Source organism: Canis lupus, chromosome 2 (genome assembly GCF_011100685.1).
Source record: "Canis lupus familiaris isolate Mischka breed German Shepherd chromosome 2, alternate assembly UU_Cfam_GSD_1.0, whole genome shotgun sequence".
In the NCBI taxonomy this organism is placed as follows: Eukaryota; Metazoa; Chordata; class Mammalia; order Carnivora; family Canidae; genus Canis; species Canis lupus.
Genome location: NC_049223.1, coordinates 27,058,234 through 27,080,396, shown reverse-complemented (window position 1 = coordinate 27,080,396; position 22,163 = coordinate 27,058,234).

Here is a 22,163-nt window from a genome sequence, read left to right as displayed (position 1 = left end):
CTTGGTGCTCAGTGTTTAATGCGCTCACTTATTTATTTCCCCCCAAGTTCTGTGAGGTAGATGCTTTTGTTATCTCATTTTATAGAAGATTGTCAAGGTCATACAACCATCAGGGGATAGAGACCTGTCTGGGACCCCACAGCCCATGGCCTGGGACACCACTAACTTGGAGTCCAGAAAGTCACCATAGCCCAGCCTCATTATTGTTTGGATGAAGCCACCAGGGCCCCGAGAAATGAGCAGCTTTTCCCAGTCTCACTGCAAAGTTTCTACCTCGCTGGGAGTGCTTGACTACTACTTTCATAGTTTTGATGATAGAAAAATCCATTTTTTGGGGTGCCTGGGTGGTGTAGTCGGTTAAGCATCCAGCTCTTGGTTTTAGGTCAGGTCACGATCTCAGGGCTTTGGGATTGAGCCCCGCATGGGGTTCTACATTCAGTGTGAGATTCTCTCTCTCCCTCTCCTGCTGCCCTTCCCTTGCTCATGCTCTCTCTCTCAAGTAAATAAATAAAAATCTTAAAAAAAAAAAAAAAAGAAAGAAAGAAAAGCCAAAAAGAAAACTGATTTTGCTTGCCCCCTACCGGGAACTGGCCCTGCTCTGCAGCATAGCATGGGGTCACGGGCAGCAAGTATGCTGCACTGAGTCTCCAGTCTAATTACTTTTACTCATTGCTCTGTGTTCCAAGTATTCTCTTTAAGGTGACATGGTGTAACAGATAATAACCTCTCTTTCCAACTTAATGATATGATCCTTTAATCCATTATCTTTAATGATAGGCGGTCATACAGACAAGACAGCACCAAAGTATAGAGAGCATTTGCTCTTCAGGCTTTTCCTTCCTTTGAGTTCCCCAAAAAGGTGAAGCCCATGGAATCATTAAAGGATGAATCTTCTGTGGGATCCTGTCCAGAAGTCTTGGAGACTCAACCGGAGGACAGTTGACAGGGACCCGCCTTTCTGGTTTTTCTCCTCTCTTTTGGCTGTTGCTTGACCTGAGAGAGAATATGTTGTTCACAAAGGTTGACATCATTAACGAAAAAACCATGATGGCACCACCATTCTGGTTTGGGTGCTGGGCAATGGCGGCTTAAACATCAGGCAATATGGTACCAATGGTCACTGGATCCGTCTCCAGCGTGTGTGTGTATGTGCTTGTGTGTGTTTTCTTTCCATTCTGCTTCCTTTTATATAGGAAAACAAACAAATGACTTTGAAGGCAAGTATGGGCCTTGTGTCCTCTGGCTGGCCCGCCTCATCTAGTATAGATAGTGATCCTTGTTTTCTTCTGGGCCTTCCGTGCATATGCTTCTCCTGCCTCGCTGTTGTTATTAGCACGTGGAGAATGCTTTGTCACTTCATGAGTTAACTCCCTTCATTCCTGAAGTTCTTCTCAGTCCTGTCCTTCCCTTCCCTCCAGCCAGCATCAGTTTAGACCCTTCACAAGAGAACCTGGCCCCCTTCTATTCCTTAATCTTCCCTGAGGAATAGAAATTCCTTCCTCCCATCCTAAGAAGGAGGCCAGATAGGTAATTCGGGCCCATCTCCCCAGCCAATGCAGGCTGGTTTCCTGCCAGCATTTTTTTACGCGCCTGTAGAAACCGCTCCCGACATCCCCAATCCCTTGGCTGAAATATTCGTAGCTACGGTTTGTGGAGTATCTAGTAAGGACCAGGCACTGGGCGTTGTGTTGTGTTATATTCATTTAATCTTGCCATCATTCTGAAAGGGACTTCTCATGATCTACAAAAGAAAGCTTCTTTTTCAGTAAATTAGTAGAGAGACTAATTTACTGAAAATCACACTGTCAGTGAAACACTGGGCCTCAAAACCAAGACTTCTGGCTTCAGAGCAAGTGCCTCCCATGATGCTCTGGCACGCTGACACATGTGGCTGAGTTGGTGGCATCTCTACCCTCTTCTAATTTGTGGAAAGCCCTTAGTTTGGTGAGCAGGGGCTTCACATCTGCGTTTCCTGGGAGTGGCATACAGTGCTGGCCTGTTCACAATTCCACCTCCATTTGTTCCAAGTCCAGCAGGTGATGTCTCGGTTTCAGACAAAGAGGCCAAGGCCAAGCTTTGTCTGTGGCCTTCCCAAACTGTCAAAGAGGAGACTCTTGGAGCTTGGATGTCCTGGTTTGAGTGTGAGGGCTTTTTCAAAGAATTTGCACTAGGTTGACTTAAACCAGCTATCTTTTTCAGGGTCTTTGGCTCTGGTAACTTCTGTAAGGTCTTCAGGTGGTCTGGACGGTCAGCACGGGACTCATTCTGGAGGATTTCTCTCTTGCAGATATACTGAGAATCCTGGGTTGGGTGGGGCTTCAGGGGTCCCTTGTCTAATGTGCTCATTTCACAGGTGAGAAAACTGAGAGCCGAAGCCGCTAAGTGACCTGCTGAGATCCAGAAGGGCAATAAGTGGTAAAGACAGGAGAGCCTCGTGGAACCCAGAGGACTGTCCATCCAGGCTGCTTCCTGGGGCTCACTTTTTCCATTTTTGTTCCCTTGACAGTTGATGACTTTCAGATTATTTGAGAAAAAAGTTAACCCTATTGTTGGTAGTAACGTCAACCCCAAAGTATTAGAAATAGTAAACACAAAAAAACAAAACCCAAACCCAAACCCAAACCCAAACCAACATGTTCACCCTGGTAACCAGCTAAAACTGGCTAACGCAAGGTCTGTCTGCAGGGCAGGGTGGCGAGGGAGTGGCAGCTACTCTGTCTACTGCTTTTGGCAAAACAAAGTTAATTCTCCATCTCCATAGACTTTAAATGGCGACTTGCACACAAACCAGATACACTTTCTTTCATTTATAAGAGGGGGAGCCAGAGAAGAGATAAGAGGCAAAACCCCCTGGGGCGATTTGAATAGAGCAGTACTGACCAGAATTTTTAGCTGACCAGCAGCCACTCCCCTGACTGGTCTGATAACAAAGCTTTTACTGTCATTGGCCTCCTTTATAACAGATGATGATTGCTCTGTGGTTCATTTAATTTTATTTAAAAAAATCTGATTTCAGGATGGGGCTCTATTTGCTTGGATTTCTCAAGCTGTCTCTTCTGGGTCATAGGCGTGTCTAGCTGGGACACCTTAAGTGCTGCGCACGGCTTGACATTCTGCATCTTGTCTCCAGTTCAGGAGAACTTTGTGTCTTGAGCAGAATTCAGGGCCATCTTCAGGGCTAGTGTGATGGCCAGGGGAAGGCATGTTATGCTGTGCTCCAATCCTCTCCACCAAGTCTGTTCTTTCTTTTTTTTTTTTTTTTTTAAGATTTTATTTATTTATGCATGACAGACACAGAGAAAAGCAGAGACACAGGCAGAGGGAGAAGCAGGGTCCCTGCAGGGAGCCCGATGCAGGACTCGATCCCAGGACCCTGCGATCACGCCCAACCACTGAGCCACCCAGGCGCCCCTCCACCAAGTCTGTTCTTAAAGACAAACTCATGTTAAAGGAAACCCAGAGGGAACATTGAAGGTCATAGGGCTAGCAGATAAGGCCTGAAGGGTGCTCTGGTTTCTGGATCGCAGGGCATGTGTAGAGATGAAGGCCGTGTATATGAATGAGACTCAGATGGTTTTCAACACAACAGGCCAATCTTTGCCCAGATTTTCCATATATGTTTGGAACCCTCGTCAGCAAGTGAAGCATCATGGGCTTCATAAAAGACTAGGTCACCAGATTGGAAACAGGGTGACAGGCCTTTTGCGTTAACTTAGAGATGTGTCTGCCATAAGTTAAAACTAAATCTCAAGTGTTTTCTTTTGAGACAGAGATAGAGATATGATAGATAGGGTCATATATCTGTAGGAATGCCCCAAGGACATTTCCTCTAGTACAATCTCTTTAGAAATGGTCAACTCTGGGAGAGCTGGCCTAAGGCTTCCTTGAGTTTGGCTTAGATTTGGAAAAATCTATGTAATGGTAGGTGAGTTGCATTCTTAGAGTGTTCCTGCTCCTTCAGTTGTTGGCACCATCAAGGAAATCTGGAAAGATGTCACAGTTAATTTGTGATTACAACCGCCCTTTAATTTTTTTACATTTTATTTTATTTTATTTTAAAACATTCTTTTTTTAAATTTATTTTTATTTTTTTATTTTTTTATGATAGTCACAGAGAGAGAGAGAGAGAGAGAGGCAGAGACAGGCAGAGGGAGAAGCAGGCTCCATGCACCGAGAGCCCGATGTGGGATTCGATCCCGGGTCTCCAGGATCGTGCCCTGGGCCAAAGGCAGGCGCCAAACCGCTGCGCCACCCAGGGATCCCTACATTTTATTTTTAAGTGCTCTCTGCACCCAATGTGGGGCTTGAACCTAAACTCCGAGATCAAGAGTCGCATGCTCCACACACTGAGCCAGCCAGGTTCCCCTGTTCTTTATTTTTTATCTGCCAGTTTAGGAACCCAAGACTCTAGCTCAGCTGGGGATGTGGTGGGTTTGAGTTCATTATCTCCTTCTTTGGTTGTAAACAATATGAGTTGTTAATGAAGAAAAGGAAGAATGGAGAAGGAAGATTATTACATCACTCAGGACAGGGAAAAGCACATCATTAGCAAAGGAATCAGATTGGAGGTACATTGCCTTAGTCTCCAGGTCTGCCATGGCCCTGAATTCTCTTCTTAACCTGGGATGAATATGCATTTGACCCAATGGGGCAACGAGTTGGGTACTGGTTGATGACTTATGGCTAAGTTACAAAGTGAAATAGTGCCAATATTGGGACTGAAATGGGACAACTTGATTCTTCCTTGAACCTTGGGATTATGAAAACAACTTCTTGGAAGATGAAGCTAAGCCAAATGTACAATTCAACATCAAATGTTTGATTGTCTATTTATTTTCAATGTACAAGAGAAGCAAAATGAGTGTTCAACATTGCTTAAGGATAGATTGAAAAGCAAATGATGTAGCCCATCAAAAGCATTGGCTTATTTATTTATTTATCTGTGTGTTTAATTTACTTCCAAAGAAGTGGTTGTTTTGGCTGTCAATAGACTCCAACGTAGGACCACAACACCTGAAGTCAATACTTTACCTTAGCAGGATAATCACTACTGAGTGGGAAATTGCCATGGTTGAAATTACTGCTGGAAAAAAAAAATCATGTTGGTGGAAGACCACACTTAAGACTCTTCAATTTTATGTCCTTCTCAAAGCTTCTGGATGAGAGTTCATTTATATGGAGAAAAGTTCTTTAGTGAAACATTCAAAATAACAAACATCAATTAGAGGCTGTGCTCATGGGATGTCTTTCATCTTCAGTCCTGGGAGTGCTCTACAAACACTCATTAAATCCCTCCAAATGCTGCTGCCAGCTAGGTGCTAGTATCTTCCTTCCCACTGAGAAGGAAGTGATGATGTCAGGAAATAGTTCTTTGTGTGGAGTGTAGTCATCATTTCAAATGGACAATTCCCAAACCAGGATAGAATATATGAGGGGATCTAACATTTTAACAAGATGAATACAGAGGGAGCCACAAGTCCTTGGCATAAGAAAAACTGATGCGTGGAAATCTTGAAAGAGTTTGTAGCCTCAAATAATCAAACTGTTCTCTGGGTGAGAACAGTTAACCATATTTGCTAAGATGTGTATAATTTTTCACTGAATAGGTTTATTCCGTGGCCTGTTTTCTCTTCATTATATGTTCCCTGCCTGCATACCTAGTGGAAAGACGCACCTTGGTCTTCATCTCTGCAAAGACATTAGTGAATTTAGAACCCATCCTCTATGAACATTTGCATCCTTGGAATGAGGGCAGATGTCTCCATAGTAAAACCTTCCTTTGGACACAGAGTTTCATGTTGCTTTAGTTTAGAGCCTTCTGCTAATGTAACGGGATGATGGTTTGGTGGGTTGGTGGATTTATGCCCCGTTTATGCCTCTCCCAGTTAGAATTTCTGCCTGGTTCCCACCTTTTGGAGAAAGAATTGGCGGAGAGGAGTGGGGCTGCAGTGGGCTACTGAGGCAGATTGCCCTGTGGCTTGCTGAGGCTGGGAGATATGGGATCATCTAGAGGTCAGAAAGAGCCACAGGAGGAACTGTGTTTCCTTATTTTGGCAAATGGCACCGTGTTCCACCCTGCGACCCGAACTAGAGCCTGGCAGTTGTCCATAATTCCTCCTCATTCGCCTCTAATTGGTCATAAAATCCTGTTGATATTCCCTGTAGAACTGTCCTCATGGCATTAATTCAAACCCTCTTCATTCTATTTTTTTTTTTTTTTTGCCTAGATTTTTCCTGTTAGTGTCCCAACAGGTCTCTCTGTGTCTCATCTCAGCTCTCCCGATGGTTACCTCCAGGTTGCTGCCAAAGTGAGCGGTCCACAGCCCCAATATGACCACCTCTGTCCCCTGTCACATGTTCCCTGGCTTCCCCCATTGTTTTCTTGGCATCCAGGTTCATAGGAGGCCACAGCGTAGGGCGTCATCTGGCCTGTGTCAGCCTCCTTAGCGCCAATTGTCATCACTCAGCTTGTGGCCCGTGTTTCATCCCTTCTGGCTCTCTCTTGTGATCATATGGCTTTGCCAACCCCTCTGCCTGATTCAGATGTCACCTCCTCCAGTAAACCTTCCCTAGGACTGCTGCCTCCACCCGGACCTAGATGAAGGAAGACCCCTTTCATCTGCTCCCGCAGCACCCTGGGTTCACCTGCATCAACGCTTTTGTCAAACTCAGTAATTGTGTCTTTGCTTCCCCCCTAGATTGTGGGCTATGTTTTTTTTTTAAATTTTATTTTATTTTATTTATTTATTTGAGAGAGAGAACAGAGAGAGCACAGGCAGGGGGAGCAGAAGGCAAGAGGCAGTGGGAGAAGCAGACTCCCTGCTGAGCAGGAAGCCTGACACGTGGGGCTCGATCCCAGGACCCTGAGATCATGACCTGAGCCAAAGTTGGATGCTTAACCTACTGAGCCACCCAGGCGCCCTAGACCATAAGCTCTTTGACAGCAAAGAATATCTTTTCAACCCTAGGCCCTCCAATGGAGCAAGGAGTATAATGGTGGTGGATGAAAGTTTGCAAAATTAGTGAATTAAGAATTTAGCATTGTATTTCATTGTAGAAAAACAGTCAGGGATTCTTCTCATGTTGTATTTTGCCAACTGTCTCTGATGCATATATTCTATATAGTTTAGCGCTCACGAACATGTTCCCAAGAGTTGTGCTGTTGGGCTGCTCAGCTTCTGTTTTTGGGACTGTGGGAGAGCAAGGTTTCATCTGCACCTTGAATCAGTGTCTACAGACACTGTGGAAGAGAAGAACGAGTTTATAAGGATCCGGTTGGACTTCTTCCAAAAAGAAAAAAACAACAACCCTGCTTTGCATATGGAATCAGCGTGATTTGAATTGCTTCCTCTCTATTTTGATGGAAACGATTCTCCTTCAGTCCCTTCTTCACAGGCTTCTAAGTGTGTCTGGTTTGTATTGCCACATCTTGGAAAGAACTCACTCAAATCCATCTTGCCTCTTTTCCTTCTCTGGTTCATGGGCAGAAACGTGGGCTTTGCTTGCTCCCCTTGGGGCCATGCCCCCAGACAAGAACGCTGCCTTCGCCCCTACGCCACTGCCAGTCACTGCTCTGGGTAATATTTCTGTGGTCACTAACTGAGATTTCGAAATGGTGAGCAGGTCTCCAGAGGCAGATGCTATGAGGGAGCCAATGACCATTATTAAATATGAGCACGGAGTGCTGGATCTTTTAATGGAAACAATGTGTTTTGATGGCATTTGCACGCTGTGTAGGGTTGTCTTGGGCTGTAGCGAATGGCTCCCCATTCCAGAATGCTTTTGGCCTCTGTGTCCGTGTCTTCCAGCCGGCCCTGGACTCAAGAAGACTGCCTTTTCTTTGCAGTGTTTTGCATGAACAACATTCACTAAGAAGGTAGTTCAGGCATCGCTTGCTCATGTTTCCATCAGCGTGAGATCAGTTGGGTCATGTGCTCAGAAAATATGCATTTTCTATGGTGTGTCATTCAACCCAAGTCTTTAATACAAAGCTGTGGGACAGCTTCAGGTGGTTTTTGTTTTTCTGTCCTAACGGGTATGTAAGTAGGTGTGAGTGAGTTTTACTCTAAAGTAGACCTCAGGAGTCTCAGTCTCCGTGGATACCAACCCTCATCGTGAACATTGGAATTGCGTTAATTCAGACTCATTGCTAGGATGTGGCTCTACAGTGTTTCAGTCAGCATCTTTAAGTTACTTGTTTTAGTGATCCAATCAAATGGCCCCACATGATAGGATTGTTGGACTGCTCGTCAATCTGGAGGCTGTCAATCCTGCAGTGCAGTCAGAAGATATGGGGACTGTGGAGAGAGGCAAAGCCCACAGATTCAATATATTGCAATAAGGAGTTTGAGGATCACAACCTGATTTTTCACAAGATCTACCAGGGGATGTTACATAGTAATTTTTAAAAATCGCTTTAAATGGGACACAGCATGAACTACAAATGCTTATTTGCCTAAATTGCAAATTCCCTTCTATATGACACAAGAGAGAGGCTACAAGTTTTTTTTTTTTTTAAGATTTTATTTATTCATTCATGAGAGGCACAGAGAGAGAGAGAGAGAGAGAGAGAGAGAGGCAGAGACACAGGCAGAGGGAGAAGCAGGCTCCACGTAAGGAGCCCGATGTGGGACTCGATCCCAGGACTCCAGGATCACATGCTGAGCCAAAGGCAGATACTCAACCGTTGCACCACCCAGGCGTCCCAAATTTTCTCTTTGATCACGCTACTTTCTCTTTTTTTTTTGTTAGTTTTTTTGTAGGTTTTTTTTTTTTTTTTTTTTTAATAGGCTCTATGCCCAGCATGGAGCCCAAAATGGGGCTTGAACTCACGACCCTGACATGGAGACCTGAGCCAAGATCAAGAGTCAGATGCTTAACCGAGCCACCCAGGTGACCCTGGCTACAAGGTTTTTGAAGGAACCAAACGGGACTCATGTGTGAGTTTGTATCTTTTATAATTGAAAATCTTAGAGTTTATTCTATTTGATGTGGAATTTTGGTCTCCTAGTCTTGCTGAAACTTTTTATTTATCATGCTTTCCTTCAATAGACTGATACTACACCTATAAAAGGGAAGAAGGCACCCAGGAGATCAAAGAAATCTACTTCTCAGCTCCAATTTTCAGTTTACTAAATTTTTTTTGATATTTCAGACATACTCATTTTATTTTTAATTTTAGCAAATTGCCCCAATTTCTTTAGCTTATAGGTACAGAAAAAAAATTAATCTAGACGATCATTGAATAACATGATCAAGAACAGTGTCTGTTTGTTTCATGAGCACCACATGCTCTGGGCTAAGTGGTGGACATGCGTCAGCTCATTCATACCTTGCAACACCCAGAAGACTGGGATTGGAGGAGCTCCAGCATTTGCCCAAGGCCGCCAGCTTCTAGTGGAGAAGTCAGGATTCAATCCCAGGACTCTCCTGCTGTAACATACATACTTTTACCACCGGGCTCATTTGGGAACTGAGAAGAATCTCCACCATCACCAGTCCCACCCTGATGCCCACGAGAACATGGAGATGCTGAGAAATGAGTGGCCAGAGAGACGATGCAGCTTGTCAGCCTTCCAGCACTACACCTGGAGCCCGGGCTTCAGCCTCCCAGTTTGGGTGGAAAAGTCCATCCCATTTTCTACTGCTGTGGTTCTGTTGTGCGCATGCCTTCCGCATCTCAAAGCCATGCAAGGTGCACATTGGCCTAATTGGATGGGGCTGGTAGAGAAGCTGATGGGATGGGGTCCATTTGAGATGAGGCTTGAGGCTTTCTTCCAAGTCTCTGTCATTAAATTAACACCATCACACTGCACAGATTACAACTCTACCCTCTCCCAAGAGCTATCATTGGAAAGGCAGCATAGACACTCAGCAGATGCATGTGGCCACCGAGCCCTAGAAATATAGCTCGTCTGAACTGAGCTGTGCTGTAAGTAAAAAATACATCCAGATTTTAGACTTAGAACAACAAAAAGAGTGTAAAATAGCTCATTAATAATTTTTACATCAATTACGTGTTGAAATAATAATACTTGGTATTACTGGGTTAAAGAAAATACATTATTTTTTAATAAAATATAATTTATTAAACTTGATTTCCCCTGCTTCCTTTTTTCTCTCTTTTTAAAAAAATTTAGCTCATGGAAAATTTTGTTTATTTATTTTTATTTTTGAAAGATTTTATTTATTTATTTGAGATAGAGAGAGAAAGAGAGAGAGAGAGCATAGAGAGAGGCGGAGCAGCAGGCAGAGGAAGAGGGAGAAACGGACTCCCTACTGAGCAAGGAGCCAGACACAGGGGTCGATCCCAGGACCCTGAGGTCATGATCTGAGCTGAAGGCAGACATTTAACCCACTGAGCCATCCAGGCGCCCTGAAAATTTTAAATTATGTACGTGGCTAGTATTATATGTACCAGACAGTACTGCTCTGGAAGTATATCATTTGGGTTTGAATTCCACATCTGTCATTTACAGGCTGGATGACTTTGGGCAAGTTATTAAATTCTTTCATGCCTCAGTTTTCCCATTTAAAAAGTAAGAGATAGTAATAGGCATGCCATAAGGACTAAATGTGTGAAGACCTTTCCAAAATCCTCAGGACTGAAAGGGCTCATGATAAACACCACATACATGTTTGTTTAACAAAGTAGTCATTTTTAGAGGAGAAAATTATTGCTGTCAAGTCCTACCCTCAGTGAATTTTGCTAGGGGCAAATATTTTTCTGGGACTTTTATGTGCAGTAGTCAATTCCATATTTACAAGATGGGTAAATCTATAATAAAGGGAAGAATTGCTATTGACAAGTAAACCTGGCATCCTTCTCAAAGTAGAATCTATTTTTGGCTAATCTACACTGACTTGAGGGGGTGAGATAATTTATTGGTTAAGGGAGAAGCAATGCATGTAATTATTTAGTTTAAGAAGTCCATATCTAGGGGTGCCTAGGTGGCTCAGTCAGTTGGGCATCTTTTTATTGTTTTTTTTTTTTTTAAGAATTATTTATTTATTCATGAGAGACACACAGAAAGAGGCAGAGACATAGGTAGAGGGAGAAGCAGGCTCCCCAAAAGCAGATGCTCAACCACTGAGCCACCCAGGTGCTCCTGTCTCTGGTTTTGGTTCAGGTCATGAGCTCAGGGTCATGGGATCAAGCCCCACATTGGGATTCTTTCTCTGTCTCTCTCAAATAAGTAAAATCTTAAAAAAATCCATATTTATATTTAAAGTAATTAGGCAGCTGAAGACTTGGGTATGAGGATTGGCTGTTGACTTCATACTGGGAAATGGTTCAGAGATTGGAACCTACAAGTCAGAGGGTTGCTATGGACAACAATGATGAGCTATATGCTTGTCAGAATTTTCTTCTAGAGAACGCTTATTAGTAGAAGATCATGAGCTTGAGTCTCTGGGAGTCTGGTTGCTTAGCTCAAAGCAGCCTCAGCAAATGGGAACTTTCTTTGCAGCCTCATGTTTTCTCTTAACATTTTGTACAGCCTATTCCTTAATATACCCATGTTTATTTTAATACAGAAGGTGGAATATTAAATTACTCATCTTTAAGTAAAACTTATACTCCAAGGAATTATCCACGAATACACAACAGCCAGTATTTATCTGCTAGGCATCTATTCTAGGCTGTGGGGATTTTACAGTGAACAAGACAAAATTCTTGTTCTGATGGAACTGGCATTCTACTGCAAAATGGGGGCAATCAATGCACATGTAGATAAGGGGATTTCAGGATGACACAATGAGAGAGTGATGTGATAGATATTTGGGGAAAAGGGTTGTGGCTGGTATAGAAAGAACAGACAGAGGATTCTCTGAGGAGGCATTACTTGAACTGAGTCTGGGTGTTGAGAAGGGGTCAAATGGAAGTGCATCCAGGGGAAGAACATTTTAGACAGAGCGTCAGCAAGTGCAAAGGTCCTGAAGGCAAGGAGGCTGGGGTGTTTGTGCTTGAAATTTATTTGTTCATCAAACTCATCCTGCTGCAGGCCAGTGGGGACAGTGATAGCATAGGAGATGAGGATGGAGAGGGGAGGGCCCGCTGATCATAGAGGGTTTTGTAGGCCAAGGGTGTTTGGATTTTTACTTCAAGTGCCATGGGAAATGACTGGGGATTGGCACAGGGGACTAACAAAACTTGATAGATATTGTTAAGTTTACTTTGGCTGTTGTGAAGACAGAGGATGATAGTGGAGGCTAAGTGAAGAAGCAAATTCAGGTACAGGTCCTTGCAGTAATCAAGGTGAGAAAAATGGTGGCTTCTAGGGTGAGGAAAAGAGGATAGGGAATTGGGATTTTTGAGAAAAGTTGATACTTGCCTATGGATTGGATGTGGGTGTATGGATTGGAAATGGGTCAGGAATTGTCTATGAATGGATACTAATGGGAACGATCAAGGGAAATGCCTAGATTTCTCACTTGAGCAAATGGGTGGATGATAGTTTCATTTATGAGATGGCTGGAGACATCCTTGAGACATCCAAGTGGAAATGTTAAGCTTCTGTTGGATATATGGGTCTGGAGCTTAGGAGATTTTGAGGGTTACAGATCTGTGTTTGGAGGTCATCACCATGTAGATGATATTTAAACTTCAGATCGGCGTGAGGACACCTGGGAAGAGATGCAGAGAAGAGGAGAGCATCCAGAACGTCTCTGGTTTACATTTTCTTCTCTGAGTAGTTTAATGGTTTCCACTCCTGGGGCCCCAGGATCAAGACTTGGAAAGCAAAGCCCCACACTAGTCTTCCACCAACTCTTCAGAGCCCATCTGTCAGCATAAACACATAATAAAGTCTCTAAGTTTTGTTAATGGTGAAGGACTCTTTTAGGTAGCAAAGGACTATGGAAATGCAGAGCATGGAGAGCTCCAGAGAATGTAAACAGGCAGAAAAGCAGCCGGCTGTGCTTCTGTGTGGGCAAGAGAAAGTTAATGAACCAGGGAAAACAATCCAAGGCATATGGAGAGAAACCTTGACCCCTGAGCTCTCACTTCCCAGCCTGGGAAGTGATCTAGTTCTATGGCTGCAGCCATGAATCATAAAATAATCAACCCACAGATTTTTATTGAGTAACTGGTAGATGTTCAGGTGTTAAGACTTTCCAGGCTTCCCCAGAAGACTCTTGAGAACAAAATAGATATGATTATCCACATTTTGCCAAAAAAGAGAGATTTTGGAGAAGGCCCAGAGATGAAAAAACTACAAATATTGAGGTGGAATTTTGGTTGTATTTGTTCCATTAATTATGGGGATTTTCAAATGTAGTTTGGGATATCGCACTAAGGTATTCGGGCTGTGTTTTGGGTAGTTCTGATGTGACTCTATAGATATGTTGCTGTTTTTTTCTTTTAATGAATGGGGAAATATTTTGTTATTTCAAAGGAGTATGGAACACTACTATATAGAACTACAGACCATTATTAGAATCAAATCGTTAAGCATTTATTTGTCCATCGAATTCATTTTGCTAGCTTCTTTCAGGTGTATAGTAAGTACTCAGTACTCTTTTTTTTTTTTTTAAGATTTTGTTTATTTACTCATGAGAGACACACAGAGAGAGGCAGAGGTAGAAGCAGGCTCCCTGAGGGGAGCCCGATGTGGGATTCGATCCCAGGACCCTGGTATCACATCCTGAGCCGAAGGCAGATGCTCAACCACTGAGCCACCCAGGCGCCCCACTTGTTGAGTAGATTAATGAATAAGCTATGTTGGTCAAAATGATTTTATCCGGAGAAGGCCTTTGCCTGAAAATATTAGAAAATATAATATTGTAAGAGAGCGATATGAGGGAAAAGCAGAAAATGGCACAAATGCACATAAAATATATATCAGGGAATTGAAAAAAATTTAAGGCAAAGAGTTCACATTCAGGAAGTGCAAACTGCATAATGGTGAGTTCTGGAAGAACCCCCAGAACAGACAGGGTGGAAATGGGGACAGTTTACAAGCTTTTCCCTAAATTCTTCCTCAAGGAGTTGGGTGTTTTAGGAGCTTCTTAAATAAACATCCAGTTCACGTTACTTTAATTCCCGATTTGGTAACTGATTTCCAAGAATTGGGTCAGGTTGTCTTGCCATCAACTTTTTCTCTTTAGATAGGCATGTCTCTTCCCTGACTGAGCTCTTCTGTTGATCAGAGGTGAGTCCTCTGTCTTCACTGTACTCATTTATCTTGGGTTTCCATTCTCTTGGTGCTGCTCCCTGCTCTCTGTTTTTTGCCTTGTGATCACCAGTTCTTCATTGGTCAGTGGCCATTCAGGTTTCGTGTGTGCCAAAATGCAGTAATAACACCACTTGAAATGTACAGAGTGCCCTATCTCGGAGGAGATCAAAGTACTTTTACAGACAGTATCTTGAGGATCTTCCATACATTGTCGCGGAATAAATAGGGCACAGCTATTATTAACTCCATTTTGCACAGGAGGAAATGGCACCTCAAGGAGGCTAAATGATTGGCTTCATTTTACAAGTACGCAGTGGGCTAGGAGTGGAGCCATGAGTATTTTTGATTCAATTGTTAGGTTCTTTTGACTGCCTAGGTGGATAGTCTTTTTTGGTAAAACTATGTAGAGAGACAGGAATGTCAGAGTTTGTTTTGCCTTTTTCCCCCCATTAGATTTATACTGATTTTTTTTGTAGTATTTGGCCAGTTGCCGTAGATGGTGTTTATTTTTCAGGAGAGTTGTTTATAGGATCGCCTTGGACTTGGATACTGTTGGGATCTGCAACTTGTGGTTCCTTGCATCTTTATGTGCTTGGACCAGTGGTAGCACCTTGGGTGGGTGGGTGGAAGTGGATTTCAAAGGGTGAAAACCCACATGAGATATTTAATGGAAATCCATGTTCCTGGGATTTCTGTTGACAGTAGGCTTGAGTTTATCAAACCAGTATCTTGTTGGCGATAGCTGCTAAATTATACTTTTGGAGAAATTCAGGACTTTCTTTGGCAGGGGACTTTTAAAACAGTGCTTGGAGTCAAAGGAGCTTTATCTTGAAATGTTTTATTGGCCGTTCTGAAACTCCCTTGTGCAAGAATGATGAGGCCCAGGTATGTGTACCGTAAGGTGTGGTCTTCATACAGTTGCCAAGCGAGACTTGCTTTTTTTTTTTTTTTTTTAAAGTTTTGTTGAGACTTGGGCAATCAGAATTTGGGTTTTTCCCAGGCAGATCTACAATATACTCCCTAAAGAATTTTGTAGGCTCTTTGGGTTGTGTTTCATCACCTGGGTCGTGTGGACCTGACAACACATTCAGGCTGAGCCTTCTCTCTCAAGTTAACAGGGCATAACAATGTATCTCCAAAAGGTCTGTGAGGGTGCCCCTCATTGTTTGGCGCTCCTAGAATGGGCAAGCTGAATTTCCCAAAGCTGCCGTGCGCTGTTTGGAAGCTGCTGTTAGAAATCTGGGTTTCTGTCAGCTGGATTTCAGATAACCAGATTGATACCTAGTCACGTGGATAACGAGCGAACTCAGGCTGGGGAGAAGTGAGCGTCTGGGTTGGCTGCATAGTCCTGTGTGCAAGGCTGTCAACAGAAAGGAAATCATAGCAGCTCTGCCTCTGACCTTGGAAAGTTGCTTAGCTTCCCAAGCCTCAGTTTCCTCTTTCATAAAATGGGGATTCCTGTCCTACTTATTGAGCAGAAACGTGAGGATTAAGATCATGCAGTGCATGTGAAAGTCCTTGCTATGTGGTTAAAGCTCCATGGAAATCACCGAAGCTGCCTGTGAAAAAGGGATAAAGATCCCCAATTTGTAGGGTTGTCGCAAAGATGAAACGAGATACCTTATGAAAGGCTCCTCGCATATTCCTTTACGCGCTGCAATAAACAAAATGCAGTTGCGCTTCTCAGCCCTTCCTGCCCCCTCAAGCCCACTTTTTTTTTCTATCCAAGACTCTGAGGCTGTTCTTTTAACCCTCATTTGCCTCACCTTTTACCCATGAGTGAAGTTGGAATTTGCAATTGGGTCCCTATCTTGGGTTGTTCCTTATATGGGTCCAGTTCATTTGGTTGCTCACATTGGCTTATATCCCCCTTCACGGATCTCCACGTCTTCCTTCCCATACTCCAAGTGTCTGACCCCAGGTTTCCTGATGAGGCTCTATCTCCTCCAGCAGGCTCACTCTAGGGTCAGGCCCTCTTCGGCAATCCCACAGTGCTTAGGGACACTTAAAAACCTCTGTGTGACCCTTATTCTATCAATATATTTACCTTGATCTCTCATTTCATGTTGTAAAATCTTTGATGGCAAGGATCATGTTTATTTTTCAATACCAAACAGCATCCCGTTCAGTTTCTGGCACAGGACAGGTGTGCGGTATGAGTGAGTAGAGGAGTGAGTAAGTCAAACTAACAACTATCAATGACCCCTCTGCAGCTGCTTAGAGATCTCACTTCCCAGGATATTCCACTGAATCCAGTTAGAGACTCTGCTTATGTTTCTCAGTCATGCAGCGTGTTGGTGGCTGGGTGAGGGTCCAGTTATCCCTTGAAACAGTAACATTCTGGTCATCTGCCACTTTGAATATTGTCCCATGACTCTCGTTCCAATGACTCATTATGAACTTGTCTCTACAGTGCCAAAAACTTAGGCTATTGAGTTTCATGAGTCGAAAAAAATGAGTCCATTTGACTGACTCAGGGCAGTCAAACTAGTTGTTTGGATGGAGGTCGATGAAGCACACGGGTTCATTGAGATTTTCATTTCTGAGCTGGTTGTTTTATTTTTGCTGTACAGGCAGGCTCCGGTGTGACTTCGAGTGGCGTCAGAATGGCTAACGCTGGCTGGTGCTCAGACGGCAAGGAGGACGCTTGAAATCTATGTCCAGCTAGGCCCCCGGGTGGCCTTAGGCAAGTTACGCAAATTTCCCTGTCAGGTATTTCCTGAAATAAAAAAAGGGAAGTCGTGGATGGGATAGCAGCGATAATTCTGAGAATCTGGGCCCCGCTGTGGGTATAACGTGTACCTGTTGCTCAGGGAGGTGGTGACACACTTTGAAGGGCTTGTGCACTGGGGGAGGGAATAGTGTTCTGTTTCAGTACATCTTTCCTCCTAGAGTTGCTCTTGCTTTTTCCTCTCCACCTGTCAGTTTTTCTTTCCTTTTTTTTTTTTTTTAAGATTTTATTTATTTATTTTAGAGAGGAAGAGAGCGAACAGGGGGAAGGAGCAGAGGGAGACGGACAAGCATACTCCGTGCTGAGCGTGGAGCCCGACCCTGAGATCATGACCTGAGCTGAAATCAAGAGTTGGCCACTCAACCCACTGAGCCACCCAGGTGCCTCATTCCCCTGTTATTTCCACAGGGTTCCAGAACCACTGAGATGTGTAATGCACTTAGAAATAAACTTTATTTGAAAGATAATATATGCAATCGAGGGGTATTATGATTGTAGTCAGGAAACTAAAGAAAAGTCATTATTTATGCCCCCGCCCCATTTAATAAGAAATAATTGACACGCATCAGTGTATAAGCTTATGGTGTGCAACATGATGGCTGGACTCACATATGTTGGGAAATGATCACCACAATAGGTTCATCTCATATCCATCTTCTCATAGATAAAAGAAAGAAGAAAAGAGTAAAGAAAAAAAAGTTCTTGTGACAAGAACCCTTAGGCTCTACTGTCTTCACACCTTCCCTGTATATCATAGGCGGTGTTAGCTGTGCTCACCATGCTGTACATTCCATCCCTGGGACTTATTTATCTTATAATTGGAAGTTTGCACCTTTTGATCACCTTCCTCCAATTTGATCACCTTGCTCTTCCCAGTCCCCCCATCCCCCACCCATGGCCTCTGGGAACCACAACTCTGATCTCTTTTTCTGTGAGTTTGTTTTTGTTTGTTAAAGATTCCACATATAGGTGAGATCATATGGTATGTGTCTTTTTCTCCATCTGATTTGTTTCACTTAGCATAGTGACCTCAAGGTCCATTCTGTAGCAAATAGTATAGGATTTCCTAGGGTTTTTTTTTTTTTTTTTAATGGCTGGATAATATTCCATTTTGTGTATATACATATATCTCCCAGCTTCTTTAGGCATTCATCCATTGATGATCACTTATGTCTTGGCTATTTATTAGAAATAATAAATAATGCTGCTGTGAACATGGGGAGTACAGGTATCTTTTTTTAATTTATTTTTTATTTTTTAAATTTTATGTAAATTCAATTTGCCAACATATAGTATAACACCCAGTGCTCATCCCATCAAGAGCTTTTCTCAATGCCCATCACCCAACTACCCCTTTCCCCCACACAGGTATCTTTCTGAGTTTGTGTTTTCATTTCCTTTGGATATATTCCTCAAAGTGGAATCGTTGGATCCTATAGTAGCTCTATTTTTAATTTTTTGAGGATCCTTTATACTGTGTTTGAAAGCTTTGATTTTCAAATATGCCACCATTATAACAAATGCACCAGGATTCTGTGCACGCAAAACATAGTTTCGCATAACGGTATTGCTGATGAAGACCCCATTTTGAAAGTCCAGACATTTATTTAATGAAACGAAGCTTCACAGATGACTATCATTTAAAATTTCATAGTGGGGTGGGGGTACCTGAGTGGCTTGTTGGTCATTGGGTTGAGCGCCTGACTCTGGGTTTTGGCCTTGGTCATGGTCTCAGCGTCCTGGGATTGAGCCCCGAGTGGGGCTCCACAATCAGTGGGGCGTCTGCTTCTCTCCCTCTTTCTTTCTTTGCCCTCCCCCACTCACCACTCACATACACTCTGTTGCTAAAATAAACAAATCTTTTGAAAAAATAAAATAGAATGTCATAGTTAGGTAGATAGATTGGAGAAGAAGGGAAAGAAAGGAAGCAAAAAGGAAGCAAAGTTCTGGTTCTTTGGAACTTGGGGTCCAAGCTTCTGTTTCTGAAAGGAGAAACCTGTCCAGAGGTTCCTTCTAGCTTTTTCTTCCTCTTCCCTTCCTTATCTCTTCCTTTTATTTTTTTTTCCTACAGTTTTATTTCTTTTATTCTACTCCTGCTCTCTTTTTCTTCTCTCCTCTTGGAGGTAATTGGAGAGGGAGGATGTGGTCAGAATTGATGAGGTGAGAGGCATTCCAGTTCCCTTTTTCCTCCGCCTCAAACCCTTAGCAGATGTGAAGCTTAATCAGACCATTGCAGCTCAGACCACGGATGGAAACTCCAGAAACCTCAGCCCGGGGACATCAGGCCACAACCACACTCTCAGTGGCAGACTCATTCTAGAAAGCATTCTGACCATGCCTTCTAGTCACACTGCTTAGAAATCCATCCACCTGGCCATGGGAAGGCACCACAAGAATTTGTTAGTGTTCGTTGGTCACATCCGTGTGTGAACACCATCCTGATTGGCGGGGGAACCAGAGTCCTCAAAGGCTGGCCTCTCAGTGTGCTAGTCAATCACTACTGCTTACCCCCTGTCTTTGCATTTTGGGTGTCATTGTGTGTGTGATGCTGCCTCAGGACGGAAACTATCTTGTAAAGAAACTATCTTGTAAATTGTGGATTTTCCCTAGCTCATCATAACTTGGGTGGTATCTTTGATCTTACCAGCTTGAAGAAGAGGATTATGAATATTTTTGCATCCAATTCTCTTATTAATTAATAAGATATGAAGATGACAAGGATAGGAAGCTGTGAGAAGCTCCTGTGTAATGTACTAGATTATAACTGAATTGGGGCCCATTTTCACTGGTTTTTATGAAACCAGTGAAAATTTATACTGGTTTCAAGCTCAAGGGAGTTTTTCCTCATTTCCAAGAGGGAGACCTGCTTCCACCATTGTCATGTCTAAAATCAAGAATTTGGTACAAACTTTCTCACCGAAGTTCAACATTCTTTTGGAATTCTTTTGGTAAGAAAATTCTTTTTGGTAGTTGATTGGGGCATTGAAAATATATAGATCTGGGTCAGAGAACCAAAGTGTAATTCCTGAGAGAACTCACGTGACAGGTGGAGGAAAAAAATCTCGCCAAAGGAGTTCTTTAGGATGGCTTGGTGTTCTGTTCCTGAAGGTAATCTTGAACTTTTTTTTTTTTTTTTTTGGTAATCTTGAACTTGATGGTCAGGCTCCTAATTTTGTAAAACAAAGAATTTGAAACATTTCTTTTTTTTTTTTAAAGATTTTTATTTATTTATTCATTAGAGACACAGAGAGAGGCAGAGACACAGGCAGAGGGAGAAGCAGGCTCCATTCAGGGAGCCTGATGTGGGACTTGATCCCAGGACTCCAGGATCACGCCCTGAGCCAAAGGCAGATGCTCAACCGCTGAGCCAGGCATCCCAATTTGCAACATTTCTAACTGTGGGTGGTGAATAGCATAGAATATAATATTGGAATGCATCTCATGGAATAGAGGTGTGTATCCTTTCTTGACATTTTTCACTCAGTCACACATATATGTATGTGTACATTGGGTTGATGTAAACTCATTATGGAAAGAGGCTGTAGCCACTGCAATAGTTGATTGCTTCCTTCCTACCCAGATCATGAGAGCCAGTGATTTCAGTTAGAGGAGTATGCTTTGGCCCTGATTTATTTAGCACCTATGTTCCTTTCTACAGAAAGAATGAAAGAGCATCTTAAAATAAATTTCTAAAAAAAAAAAAAAATTCTTTGCTTTTTCCAAAAGAAATGTAGAAATGTGTGCTTATTTTAGAAACCATAGAAAATATAGGTAGGGATGAAAAATAGTTAAAATTTGTTCCCACTACCTAACCATAACTTCTATATTTTGAGGTATGTATATTTCCTATCTTTAGGATATGTGTGTGGGAGGTGTGTATGTGTGTGTATGTGTGTGTGTGTGTGTGTGTGTGTGGAGGGGATGTGTGTGTGTGTTAAATGGATTGTTACTACATATAATTTTGTAACCTGCTCTTTGCAAATAACCACAGCATTAACCATTTTTCTAAAATGCCCTTAATATGGAAGAACAGTGATCAGTGTAAGCGCTTTTAGAAAGCAAACAGGCACGTGGATGAATAAAGAAAATTGTCAAGATAGGTCTGGAGAGGAAGATGAGCAGTGAAAGAGAAATACATCAGGAGAACAAAAGTTTGAGATGCTGTTATTGGGGCAAAAGAAAGGATTCTTACTGCCAGATTTTGATGTTGAAGGACCCACAGGTACTCAGAGTACCCAGAAATGTATTTTCATTCGGGTTGACACAAAATGTTAATCATAGGGTGTTCACAAGTTAATTTAAGAGGGGTAACAAGTTGTCCTGGTTTTAGAGGACAGTCTTCGGTTATTTGCCACATGCCTGTGTCCCTCAGGGGCTCCCAATTTTTCAAAGCTCTATTCAGGAACCGATCTCATGTGAACCTCATCACAGCCTTCTGTGGAGAAGCAGGGTCATCACTGTTATCTGATTTTCTGGACCAGGAACCTGAGACGTGGCCAGATGAAGTGGTTCTTCTGAGGTCACGGTTGCTGGGAAGGCAGTCTGGACCATGTAGTCTTTTGATCCCTCCTAGGCTGCATACAATCTGGCTTTGGGGCTGGAACTCTTCCAGCTGGGTACAGGCTGGCCGGGGGGGGGGGAGGGGAGCGAAGCTCACCCTGAGGGTGGCCTTGTCCTGTCTTGTCTCAGTGAGGAAAGGGTGTTTCCATCCAGTGCTTGGTTGTGCTGTGTTTCCTTGGTGACAGTGGCACCAGGATGCACTGAGCATCAAGGGTTCGGATTCCCACTCTTGGTAACCTGTGGCAGATGCCCCGGCTTGGAATAGGGATGCTGCTAACGTGACAACCTGGAACCCACAGCTTCTGGCTCCTGACGTGGTGTCCTTCATTGGGGGCCATGAGACCCACTTTCACTGTCACCTGTGAAGGTCAGGTTGATCTCAATGAATAGGTCTGGGCCGACATGGGAAAATAATGGGACTTACTTGGATGAGACCATGATCTCTCATTTCTGGGAGCTTCTAATCCAAGACCAAAGCAGGGTTGTGATTATGTGGAGAAGGACCAATGAGGACCAATTCAATGAGGAATTCTTTTTTTTTTTTTTTAAGATTTTATTTATTTATTCATGAGAGACACAGAGAGAGAGAGAGCGAGAGAGAGAGAGAGAGAGAGAGAGAGAGAGAGGCAGAGACATAGGCAGAGGGAGAAGCAGGCTCCATGCAGGGAGCCTGACGTGGGAATCGATCCCGGGTCTCC